General features: G+C 40.2%; 2 non-coding genes across 2 annotated transcripts; both read right to left on the bottom strand.

Annotated features, from left to right (window-relative positions):
* Positions 1-10,552: 10,552 nt before the first annotated feature.
* LOC121581711 lies at positions 10,553-10,659 on the bottom strand. The gene has a single exon (XR_006003246.2). It is a non-coding gene; the product is annotated as a U6 spliceosomal RNA (small nuclear RNA).
* A 2,204-nt stretch (positions 10,660-12,863) lies between these two features.
* LOC121581712 lies at positions 12,864-12,968 on the bottom strand. Its single transcript, XR_006003247.1, has one exon. It is a non-coding gene; the product is annotated as a U6 spliceosomal RNA (small nuclear RNA).
* Between the last annotated feature and the right edge of the window lie 256 nt (positions 12,969-13,224).

Raw genomic sequence — 13,224 nt, 5'->3', positions numbered from 1 at the left:
AAAAAACAGATAGGGTTGGCATAGAATCAAAGGATTGTTGACAACAGGTAAACTATATCCTCTTCAAATGTTCTTTAAAATATAAATACATTTGCACAATGAGCACTTGTTGTCTCTCAAATACATTGTTACAGTTGTTGGTTAGCTAGCTAGTGAATTTTTGCCATATTAGCATAGACATGACATGAGTCAAAACACCTTCGAAACAAGACATGGTATCAATAACAAGATACAACGAACTGAAACGAGCCACCTACGATTCCCCACATGGCAGCTTCTTGTCCTTGTTGCTAGCTATCTGACCGTCCAGAATCATAACAACACACGGCCCCATCAGCTAACCCGTTTATGGGATTGCATACAGCAAAACTTGAAATACATAGCCTATCTAGTTACTTGGCTACTATAGGCCCAATTAAATGAGAGATGTTCATGGTAATTTGTTGTATGGCTACTTCGGGAATATGAACCCATCACAGCCAAAATAAATTAAGGTATTTATTCTGCAATGGTTATGAAAATGAAATTTCCAAAATAAACATATAGATTTTCGCTCTTATTACTAAATGGCTGCATCCTATTATGTTTTCGTTTTTTTTGTATTCATATCCCCCCCTTATTCATCCCCCATTTGCACAAGATACTAACTTGCCTGCTTGCAATACAATACTTAAACCACTAGAAAATGTGCGTTTGCATGGTCTGAAGTTTGCATGGAGCTAAGGACATTCTCACGCCAAGTTGAGTTTCATAAATGCCAACTTTTGCGTGAAAAATGGCGCAGGCATGTTTTAGAGTATATTTTGTAACGTTTATAAATGAGGACCCTGTTCTCCTGTCCAGCATCCTGTCCTGGGCTCCTCGCCAGCTTGTGTGCTCCCTGTCCAGAGTCCCGTACCGGGTGCCATGCCGCTCCCTGTCCCTGGGTCTACGCAGCTCGCCACCCCCGGGTCCTCGACACTGCTCCCTGGGTCCACACTGCTTCCTGTTCCAGGTTCCACGCAGCTTCCTGCCTCTGTTGGAGAGCTGCCGACACAGTACCTGTTCTCCTTCCCTGCCTCTGCCAATGGGGCCCTCCTGGCCTCCACAATTAGGGCCTGATCTTGTCGTGGAACCTCCTCCGACCTTGTTTTGGACTCATCTCCTGGTTTCAGCTCAGCCCTTCCTCTGTGTGCCTGTCTGCGTCACTCCAGTTATGCTGAAGGGGCAGCGAGATGCTCCAACACTGGACTTGAAGGGGCAGTGACACACGAGATAGCCAGCTAATCATCACAGCGAGGATTTGTTTAATAAAAAATGCACAATTCCACAATACATTTTGGGGCAGCTGTGGAAAACCCCATGTGGTTCCCCAACACATATCAATTTCTGCAGCCTACACTGATACTCTCTCCTTCTTCCAGTGCCAAGGTGTCAGGCTGTAGAACTCTCTCACCTCCCTGACCTTGGCAAACTGACCTCTGATTGGTTGCCATGTAGCCCGGGAACTATGATTCTGATCACCAGATATATCTCTGTGCTGCTCCCTTTCACCATTGGACTTCTCCATCCTTGGATTAGCACCTCTGGACACCTTAACTATGGACTCCTTTAGTGTGTGCATCACTGCCTAAAGTAAGTGGACTTTGTTACTTACAGTCGCTAGTGAAAGTCAAAATACCCCTTGCACGGTCTTCACATTAAATCTAAAAAGGGATTTTTTTAAAAGTTTAACCGGTCTACACAACCAACTCCACATTTTCAAAAGGGAAAGAAAGTCATAGAACATTTTCTAAATTAATTGTAAATATAAAATGAGGATGTATTGATTGCTTATGTCTTCACAACCCAGAGAAAATGCTTGGTGAAAGCACAGTTGGCAGCCATTACATCTGTACATCTTCTTGAATACGATTCTACCAACTTCCCACAACTCTTAGGGCAACATACAGTACATCCTTTGTTTTGTCAAAATTGCTCAAGCTCAGTAAATTTGGTTGGGAATCATTGATGGACAGCAATATTTACATTTACATTTAAGTCATTTAGCAGACGCTCTTATCCAGAGCAACTTACATATAGGTGCATTCAACTTAGGATAGCCAGTGGGACAACCACCTAATATATTTTTTTCTTTTTTTAATGGGGGGGTTAGAAGGATTACTGTTATACTATTCCAGGTATTCCTTAAAGAGGTAGGGTTTCAAGTGTCTCCGGAAGGTGGTCAGTGATTCCGCTGTCCTGGTGTCGTGGGGGAGCTTGTTCCACCATTGGGGTGCCAGAGCAGTGAATAGCTTTGACTGGGCTGAGCGGGAACTGTGCTTCCGTAGAGGTAGGGGAGCTAGCAGGCCAGAGGTGGATGAACGTAGTGCCCTCATTTGGGTGTAGGGTCTGATCAGAGCCTGAAGGTAAGGAGGTGCCGTTCCCCTCACAGCTCCGTAGGCAAGCACCATGGTTTTGTAGTAGATGCGAGCTTCAACTGGAAGCCAGTGGAGTGTGCGGAGGAGCGGGGTGACATGAGAGAACTTGGGAAGGTTGAACACCAGACGGGCTGGCAGAGAGAAAAGTGTATGTTTTAAAGTACATTTCCTGCAATTCTACACATTTTGCCATGGGGCAGAAAGAAAAAATGTGCAGTTTCACGGCTAATTTCCTGAAATTCTACCCATTTTGCCATGGGTAGGAGAGATTTTTTCAGTTTTAAAGGTATTTTCCTGCAATTCTACACATTTTGCCATAACTTACGCCATGTTAATGATATCTGAGTGAGAGTGACTAACAAAATCAATGGGGGCCCCCTGGAGGTCAGAGCCCCTGGGCATGTGCCCTGCGTGCCTGGTCAGTATTCGGCCATGATTACTACAAGTTCAGATAGCTGGCTAGACTAACTTTCCAATCAAAAAATTGTTCGCTGATATGGCTAATTAAGTGACTGTCAGTGACTGACATAAAAATTGAAAAATTGCTGATGCACAACTAGGGCTGTGGCGGTCAATAGATTTTGTCAGCTGGTTATTGTCATGCAAAAGACTTACATAAGAATATAAAAATTGCTGATGCACAAATAGGGCTGTAGCGGTCATGAAATTTAGCCTTGAGACAATTGAGACATGGATTGTGTATGTGTGCCATTCAGAGGGTGAGAACAAATATTTAAGTGCCTTTGAACGAGGTATGGCAGTAGGTTCCAGGTGCACCAGTTTGTGTCAAGAACTGCAACGCTGCTGGGTTTTTCACGCTCAACAGTTTCCCGTGTGTATCAAGAATGGTCCAGCACCCGAAGGACATCCAGCCAACTTGACACAACTGTGGGAAGCATTGGAGTCAACATGGGCCAGCTAACCTGTGGAACGCTTTCGACACCTTGTAGAGTCCATGCCACGACTTAAACATGATTAGACTATAGTTTACTACAACGTCTGTAAATAAATGTTGATAATGGAAAGAAGTGGAGGGCGTTCAACCAACGTGAGTCGAGGTGCAATCAAAATATGTCATCGTCATTGAAAAGGAAAAGTCGAGCGAGCGTTGCGCCTATTCATTTTCAATTAATATTGATTACACATGTATTTGTCTCTGCCTGCAAATCTTCCTTTTAAAAGGTAGGCTATATTCTATATACAAAACATAGCTCAAGAGAAAGTGCAAGTGTCCTCGGTCATTATTCTTGCTGCTTCAAGTTCAGTTGCCATACCTGCGAGATCAATGCATGGGCAGAGAAGCACGGGGCAGTTATCTTTCCAAGGAAATGTAATTCCTAAATATGATTAGGCTATAGTTTAATACATTGCCTAGAAATAAATATCGATCATCCATATTTGTCTCCGTCTGAAAATCGTCCCACTCCTAAAAGGAGAGACTTGCACTTTCATCTTGAGCTATTTTTATAGCCTACTTTTTAGGAGTGGGACGATTTTCAGACGGAGACAAATATGGATGATGTGTCAGCCTATTAACTATGAAAATATTTCACTTTCTCTTGTCATTGGAGTAACAACATGAATTGGTGCATGAGGCAGAAATAATGCAGTGCGACTTAAGTTTCGCCATCAGCTGGAAGACTGTGTCCCCTTTTCTCAGCAGAGGGAGGGAGGGAGAGAGGAGGGACGGTGAGTTGGGTGAGAGGCAGCCTCACCGCGCTGTTCCCTCCCTCCCCTCAGACTGACCATCAGATGAAGGCCATCAGTTCAGTAAAAGAAAAGCTAATTATTATGTTCACTCAGCTGTGCCTCACAAGTAATACAACAAATGATCTATTACCAGTGTGATCATATACCTAACAAGTTGAAAAATCATTTCAAAATGGTCTGAGAAGAACAACATTGGCAGGGCAATTCAAGTGTAGTGATAATGTATTGGGCCAATAGCTTCCTACACAAACCTCATTGCTACATAACTGTTTTTAATTGGTTAATGTTGCATAGGCTTATGTTTTTTCAGTAATGTAAAAAAAAAAAATTGGCTTTGCATTTTGACTCAAAAAGTGATCTTGACTCAGAAAAGGTTGGTGACCACTGTACTAGGCTATTCAAAATCAAATGCAAATTCACTATAATTGCAGGCTAACTCTGTAGCCGCCCTACTTAATCAATGAACCAACAGCATCGACTAGGCCTATAAGTTCTCTCCCAGACTCATTGATATAAAGTTTGGAGCGTAGGCTAAGGTAACCAGTCCATCCAGTATGCATAATAATACAGTCCACACTCAAAGGCCCTTACTACAATTTGTTTAATTTTGGAGTACAGGCTAGACCATCAGTTTTTTTTTTTTTTTTTACTGCTGTGGGTAATATGCGGTAGGCTATATATTGTATAACGGCACGATCATTATTGGACTAATATATAGGCCTATGCGTATGCATGAACTCTAATATGCATATGGGTTTTTGGAATTAATCATCACCTTAGAAAGCGCTGTCCATTTCATTGTGTTAGGCTTTGAAACAACATCCACATCGACCATGTTTTCCACTCAGTTTCAACCTGTTGTTGAACTTCTTTCTTCAAATTGATCAATCACAGTGAGGTGAGTTTTAAAAGCACAATGCTGTTTTGATGATGTGTTTGATGTGATTTTCGATTGCATTTGCATTGATGTCAGAGTGGTTAGAGGGACAATAGAGGCCAGAGTACGAGGCCATTTGCGACCTGATAGTCGTTAGTGAGTTGGGTAGCCTACTACCAATGCATGTCCAGAGTGCATAAAAGGAAATGACCGTGTCTCAACGGTCACTGCAACAGCCCTATGCACAACCAAATTTCCAACTTGTACCTTGTGTATTCTACTATTCTAACTCTCAACAGTAAGTTAAGAACCCGACTGAGTCCCCCATGAAATTCTACTCATTTTGCCATGGGGCAGAGATTTAAACAAATGTACAGCTAATTTTTCACCATCGGCTCGGGGATTTGAACCAGCGACCTTTCGGTTACTGGCCCAACGCTCTTAACCGCTCCCCTGCTTCTTGTCTCAACGTTTTCAAATTATACTCAAGACACATTTTACCTTCACACATATTTGTTGATGCTTTTCACTGACAGCCACAACGCAATAATTGCCATGCCTGCTGCTCAAATTACAGGCTTCCAAAATAGGCATAAGCCTACACTCTTGTGATTTGAAACAATCCACAGCTATTTTTTTAAAGAAGCTAATCCTCCTCTGGTGAAGTATTTTGAATTATTTTATTTATTTATGTAAAGATAGGAGGAATTATATAATTTAGGCAAATTCATTTCAATCTTCTTTAGGATGCGCCGCCTATGGTATCTGATATTCAGGGCTTGAACAGCCAAAATTATGAGTCTTCAGTCTTTGTCAGGTATCAGAACTATTAAGCCAATGCAACTAGCTGCCTGTTTTAGAAACGGCAGGCTACCACATGGATAGGCATTCACAAAAGTACATTGCGGGCAACATATAGCCTAGGCTACTATTCTACTTTGCGGGGATAGGAGGAGGGCGGCAATGTTTTGGGTGAAACCTAGGGCGGCATATCAGCCAGGATGTAGGCCTATTTTCTGTTTGTAGAGATTGGTGTTGTCTATTTGATTGTGTTGTTGAAAATGCAAACTATGATGTTGAAGAGCCCAAAGTCTGCATGCTTTGCTTATTGGTTGTGTGATGGCACAGAAACCTGTTGGTGGAACATTTGTTGCATATATTTTAGATAAATTATAAATATAGCATCAAAATGTTTAAAATCTTATTTCTACCTAGCTGATCAGTAGCTGTGTTTCCATTAACTTGTACAGTGATTTTTTTGTTGACATTTAGAAAGTTTGCATAGAAAAATGATGCGACAATTCCCTGCTATGGTTCGTTTCCATTGAACTATTTTGTGTTGATAGCTGGACATAATGACATCACATAAAAAAACCTCACACCTATCGGTTTCATGTCTATGATAGCCCACGAAAGCCAGCATGGATAGAATGCAAGAATGTACTAATATTTGCCATATTCGAATAATTCTCATGTGCCAACGTATCGCCACGGTCTGTGCCATGGTGAAACGTGCACTCCTGTAGATATGATCATTGTATGGTGAAACTTGCATCCAGCCAACTAGAAAAGCAAGGCGAAGCAATTCAGGCATTCTTGAAAAAAAGGGGGGTAAATATGTGTAAACATTTTTTACAATAATTTCCTGATCTTTCTTATATCTTTCAGATATAGGACAGACTTCAAAACAAACTTCCTTTTGATATATTTTTTTGGACTATCTGTTTTTCCATGTATGAATCTGTTATTCAAAGTGTTTCTATTGGCTAATAGCAGTAAGGCCAAATTCAATGTTTCATCAAAAAATGTAAACTCAAATAGCAAAATGATCCTTGGTATGACCATCTTAAAACGATTCCATATGTTAGCCCCCAGGCTTACTCTCTAGGGGGTCTTAAACCAGTTTGCAAGTGTTTCGTTTCATTCGGAGCCATTTTCTTTCGCCAAATTAAGTTCCAACTGCAATGTTGTGTTTGCCGCAATATAATATCCTGCTCGTATTTTCCCTATAAAAATTGTCTTGACTTACTTTTGATATTACCCTAATAAAGGTAGTGGGTTCGATCCCCGGGACCACCCATACACAAAAAATGTATGCACGCATGACTGTAAGTCGCTTTGGATAAAAGCGTCTGCTAAATGGCATATTATTATTATTATTATTATTATTAAAGTTTACAAAACGTTTGTGAAGGTTTGGTTTGGTGTGGCTATAAACCTATTATACTGCAGAACAATGATATGAAGGCAGTGCGCACCGTCGCACCAACTGACAGTTGAACTTGCAGTGAGAAATAATGTTTTAGGCCTACCAGAGTTACTCCTATAATCGTGCAATATAATGCTTATCTTTGTAAAAAATATTCGGATAGAAAATGTACGAAGTAGCCGTAGGCTAGCCTATCTGACAAGGATAATGAAATGCATGTCGGTTTCTTAACATGCTACCTGCATATCTCTATCTCTCTCTCTGGGGCTAGGCCTAAGCTTCTCTTCCTTTATATATATATATTTTTTTTACATATGATACAGTGGAATCCTAAGCCTGTAGGCCTACGCATGCAATGCCCTGCTGCATTTAGCGCTCAAATCTCCGACAGCTGAACCATGAGGTGGTCAATTATTATTTTAGGAAAGTAAAAACCAATAAAACAATAGGCTAGAAAGTTTTGTAATGCTGCACATCGAAACACAAGGAATAGTTTTTTTTTATTTAAATGTGTTAGGCTATAGGCTGTTTTTGTCCCAACAGAAACCATTCACTGGACCAACACCATCAGACATGAAACGATGAGGCAAATGAAACAACAACACAACAAAATAGATTTAAACATTTATTTTGCAGGTGCCTTTTCATTTTAAACATCAGTGATGCAACTAATGCTTTTTAACGGCATTGAACCAAACCTGTGTGTGCGCGAGCAAAGCAAAAACTTTAGTGGTCAAAACCATTCATCTTGAGGCGACGGGGGACGGGAGTGAAAAATGCAATCTGTTAATTATTGTATCGTATATAAAATGGACATATCTGTTTTAATACAGACTAGCTCAAAGTATTACTAATCATTGAAAATGACAAATTATCCAATGGACCATGATCATTTTCTGGTTTTAAAAAAGTGGGGGTGCAAAAACATACGTTTGCACCCCTATTTTGAAAGTGGGGGTGCAGCTTTGCCGTTTGAGCTGTTGCTCAGGCGCTTATGAGTTGGAAAGGAGAACATTTCCTAAATCTGAATAGGTCCCATGGCTACATAGGTCCCATGGCTACATAGGTATGCATTGTTTACATTTAAAGGGGTGCTCATTTCCCCCCTCCCAATTTCTCCTTATTTGGCAAAATCCCCTCTTTTCCCACTCTTCCACTACTGAGAACAAACAGTATTTTTGTTGCAGATGAAACGCAAATTCGTGAAGCGTTCCTTATTTTTCGCACCTCTTGCTCCCTCTTTTAAGGAAAAAATATATTTAAAAAAAATGATTGGGAGGAAAACAGCCCCCCAATATCGCATAATTTCTTTTTGTTATTAATTTCCCCCATATTACCCCTAAAACATGTTTTACAATTCCATTGACATTATTGATGCAACACTCCCATCTAGTGGCAGTAAGGAGAACTTCAGTCAATTGAGCATCTCTACACTGCCTAGTGTGTCACAATGTCTCACTACTAGAGGACTCTCTAGTAGTGAGAACTAGAGGGGAGAAAACTAGAGAGAACTAGAGAGGAGAGAACTAGAGAGAGGAGAGAACTAGAGCGAACTAGAGAGAGGAGAGAGAACTAGAGAGAACTAGAGAGAGGAGAGAACTAGAGGGCACTAGAGAGGAGAGAACTAGAGAGAGGAGAGAACTAGAGAGAACTAGAGAGAGAGAGGAGAGAGAACTAGAGAGGAGAGACAATTAGAGAGAGAGAGAGAGAGAGAGAGAGAACTAGAGAGAGGAGATAACTAGAGAGAACTAGAGAGAGAGAGGAGAGAGAACTAGAGAGGAGAGACAATTAGAGAGAGAGAGAGAACTAGAGAGAGGAGAGAACTAGAGAGAACTAGAGAGAGGAGAGAACTAGAGAGAGAGGAGAGAGAACTAGAGAGGAGAGACAGTTAGAGAGAGAGAGAGAACTAGAGAGAGGAGAGAGAACTAGAGAGAGGAGAGAACTAGATAGATGAAAGAGAACTAGAGAGAACTAGAGACAGGAGAGAACTAGAGAGAGGAGAGAAAACTAGAGAGAGGAGAGAGAACTAGAGAGAGGAGAGAACTAGAGAGAGGAGAGAGATCTATAGAGAGGAGATAACTAGAGAGAGGAGAGAACTAGAGAGAGAACTAGAGGTAGAAGAGAGAGAACTAGAGAGAGAAAGGGAGAGAACATAGAGATAGGAGAGAGAACTAGAGAGAGAGAAAGAGAGAGAGGAAGAGAGAGAAACATATTATAAGAGAGGAGAGAGATTATATATATATATTGAGAAACATAATAACATAGAGAGAGAACTAGAGAGAAGAGAGAGAACTAGAGAGAGTAGAGAGAACTAGAGAGAGAGGAGAGAACTAGAGAGAGAAAGGGAGAGAACATAGAAATAGGAGAGAGAACTAGAGAGAGAAAGAGAGAGAGAAAGAAAAAGAGAAACATATTATAAGAGTGGAGAGAGATTATATATATATAGAAAGAAAAATAGTAATCTAGAGAAGAGCCAACCAGAGAGAGGAGAGAGAAACACAACTGGAAAGGACACAGTAGCCTAATAGAGTAAGGAGACAGCAGTAGAGAAAGGAGAGAGACCGCAGTAAAGAGAACACTCACATCCTCCGTTTTTATTTTTCATACTGGCCCCCCGTGGGAATCAAACCCACAACCCTGGAGTTTCAAACACCATGCTCTACCAACTGAGCTATATCCCTGCCGGCCATTCCCTCCCCTACCCTGGGCCAATTGTGCGCCGCCCCATGGGTCTCCCGGTCACGGACAGCTACGACAGAGCCTGGATTCGAATCAGGATCTCTAGTGGCACAGCTAGCATTGCGATGCAGTGCCTTAGACCACTGCGCCACTCGGGAGGTTATAGAGAGAGAGAACTAGAGAGAAGAGTGAGAACTAGAGAGTAGAGAGTAGAGAGAACTAGAGAGAGAAAGACATAGTAGTAGAGAGGAGAGCCAACCAGAGAGAGGAGAGAGAAATAGAGAGAGAGAAACAGTAGTAGAGAGAAAGACAACTGGAAAGGACACAGTAGCCTAGTAGAGTAAGGAGACAGCAGTAGAGAAAGGAGAGAGACAGCAGTAAAGAGATAAAGGAAAGATGCACACAGACATCCTCAGTCAAAACAAAGAGTTGTTGTCAGTAGTTGTGTGGTTGTGGCCAGTAGTTGTAGTCTGTTTTATTTTGTACTTATCTAATTTTTACTTAACACTTATTTTTCTTTAAACTATATTGTTGGTTAATGGCTTGTAAGTAAGCATTTCACTGTAAGGTCTACACTTGTTGTATTCTGCGCATGTGGCAATAAAATAAAATTTGATATAAAAAATATATGTTTTATGGGTAATACTAGGGGGAAAAATATATATATTTATATAGGGGCAAAATAAGGAACGCTTCACGAATTTGCGTGTCATCCTTGCGCAGGGGCCATGCTAATCTTCTCTGTATCGTTCCAATTTTAGTATATGTGCTGCCGAAGCAAGCACAGAAGAGGCCCTTATATATAGGGCACAACCCCCCTTATGTTTTTGTTCATGGTTAGTGTTAAACAGGGCTCAAACAGGCCTTCAGAGGTTCAAAACCACCCTTAAAAGATTGTCTCATAATATTGTATATACTTTTAAAACTGGTCGGGAGAATATTGTATTATTTAATGACTACCTTGTGTGTTCTAATGTTCTAAGCTCTGCCTTAGAGAGTTTCAATGCATGCTGGGTGATATGCGAATACCATGTCCCGTCTAGGACTTTGATAGGGTAGAACATAACGACGTAACAGAAGTCCTCGCACAAAACCCCACCTACCCAGTCACCGAAACCCGTCACACTACAAACATGCTCTGGGACTGGATTCACAAAAGGTCATTACGCACAGACTTAGTAGTAAATGTTGCGTAACCTACGTAAAAAAAAACGTAACATGCTGATTTAAAAAATCTTATACCTCATGTGAAAATGTGTCATTTGGTTTCATTTTGATATGAAAAAAAGTGATCAATAAATGAAAAACTGCTTATTTGTGACATTTAAACTTTAGTTCTAGATGTATTTAAACTTTTAAACTTTAGTCATAGTTAACATGAAATATATGTATTAATATATTTTTTAAAGAATGATCTTAGACTAAAATGTTAAATTAAATGAAATTAAACTATTACAAATTTAAATAAATTAAAAAATTAAATTAAAATGTAGTGTAACAGCTAAGTCTTTTATGATTCAGGGCTCTTGGTTTCTAACCCCCTCACTTGCTGCTTTTAGTAGCTCCTCCCCAGGTCTTTGTTCCCTTGCCCTGACCACTTCCCACCCTTCCCCCACTCTCTGCAACATGGCCTGGCCAAATATACTTATAACTAACTCCCAATTTAGTAGAGAGAGAAGCGAGAACTAGAGACAGAGAGGCAGTCATTTTCAAAATAGCTTTTTTTTCTATCTTACTATATAAGTCACAGACAAACAGACAGTATTAGAGAAAAGAAAGACACACTGGAAGTAGAAACACAGTGTTAGAGAGAAGAGAGAACTAGAGAGAGGAGAGAACAAGAGAGAGGATAGAGAACTAGAGAAAGGAGAGAGAACTAGAGAGAGGATAGAGAACTAGAGAGAGGAGAGAACTAGAGAGAGGAGAGAACTAGAGCGAACTAGAGAGAGGAGAAAGAACTAGAGAGAGGAGAGAGAACTAGAGAGAGGAGAGCTAGAGAGAGAACTAGAGAGAGAACTAGGGATAGTAGAGAACTAGAGAGAGGAGAGAACTAGAGAGAGAGAAAGAGAGAGAGAAAGAGAGAGAAACATATTATAAGAGAGGAGAGAGATTATATATATAGAGATAAACACAATAATATATAGAGAGAGAACTAGAGAGAGAGAGAGAGAGAGAGAGAGAGAGAGACATAGTAGTGGAGAGGAGAGCCAACCAGAGAGGAGAGAGAATTAGAGTGAGAGAGAGGAGAGAACTAGAGAGAGAAAGGGAGAGAACATAGAAATAGGAGAGAGAACTAGAGAGAGAGAAAGAGAGAGAGAAACATATTATAAGAGAGGAGAGAGATTATATATATATGTAGAAAGAAAAATAGTAATCTAGAGAAGAGAGAGAACTAGAGAGAGGAGAGCTAACCAGAGAGAGGAGAGAGAAATAGATAGAGAGAAACAGTAGTAGAGACAAAGACAACTGGAAAGGACACAGTAGCCTAGTAGAGTAAGGAGACAGCAGTAGAGAAAGGAGAGAGACAGCAGTAAAGAGATAAAGGAAAGATGCACACAGACATCCTCAGTCAAAACAAAGAGTTGTTGTCAGTAGTTGTGTGGTTGTGGCCAGTAGTTGTAGTCTGTTTTATTTTTTACTTATCTAATTTTTACTTGGTCCTCTGTAGCTCAGCTGGTAGAGCACGGCGCTTGAAATGCCAGTGTAGTGGGTTCGATCCCCGGGACCACCCATACACAAAAATGTATGCACACATGACTGTAAGTCGCTTTGGATAAAAGCGTCTGCTAAATGGCATATTATTACTTAACACTTATTTTTCTTAAAACTATATTGTTGGTTAATGGCTTGTAAGTAAGCATTTCACTGTAAGGTCTACACTTGTTGTATTCTGCGCATGTGGCAAATAAAATAAAATTTGATTTGATATAAAAAAAAATATGTTTTATGGGTAATACTAAGGGGAAATACATATATATTTATATAGGGGCAAAATAAGGAACGCTTCATGAATTTGCGTGTCATCCTTGCGCAGGGGCCATGCTAATCTTCTCTGTATCGTTCCAATTTTAGTATATGTGCTGCCGAAGCCTACGTAAAAAAAAAACGTTACATGCTGATTTTAAAGTCTTATACCTTATGTGAAAATATGTCATTTGGTTTCATTTTGATATGAAAAAAAGTGATCAATAAATGAAAAACTGCTTATTTGTGACATTTAAACTTTAGTTCTAGATGTATTTAAACTTTTAAACTTTAGTTATAGTTAACATGAAATAGATATATTAATATATTTTTTAAAGAATGATCTTAGACTATAATGTAGTGTAACGGCTAAGTCTTTTTTGACT

This window comes from Coregonus clupeaformis, chromosome 14, assembly GCF_020615455.1.
Source record: "Coregonus clupeaformis isolate EN_2021a chromosome 14, ASM2061545v1, whole genome shotgun sequence".
NCBI lineage: Eukaryota > Metazoa > Chordata > Actinopteri > Salmoniformes > Salmonidae > Coregonus > Coregonus clupeaformis.
This window is presented reverse-complemented; position numbering and strand designations above follow the sequence as displayed.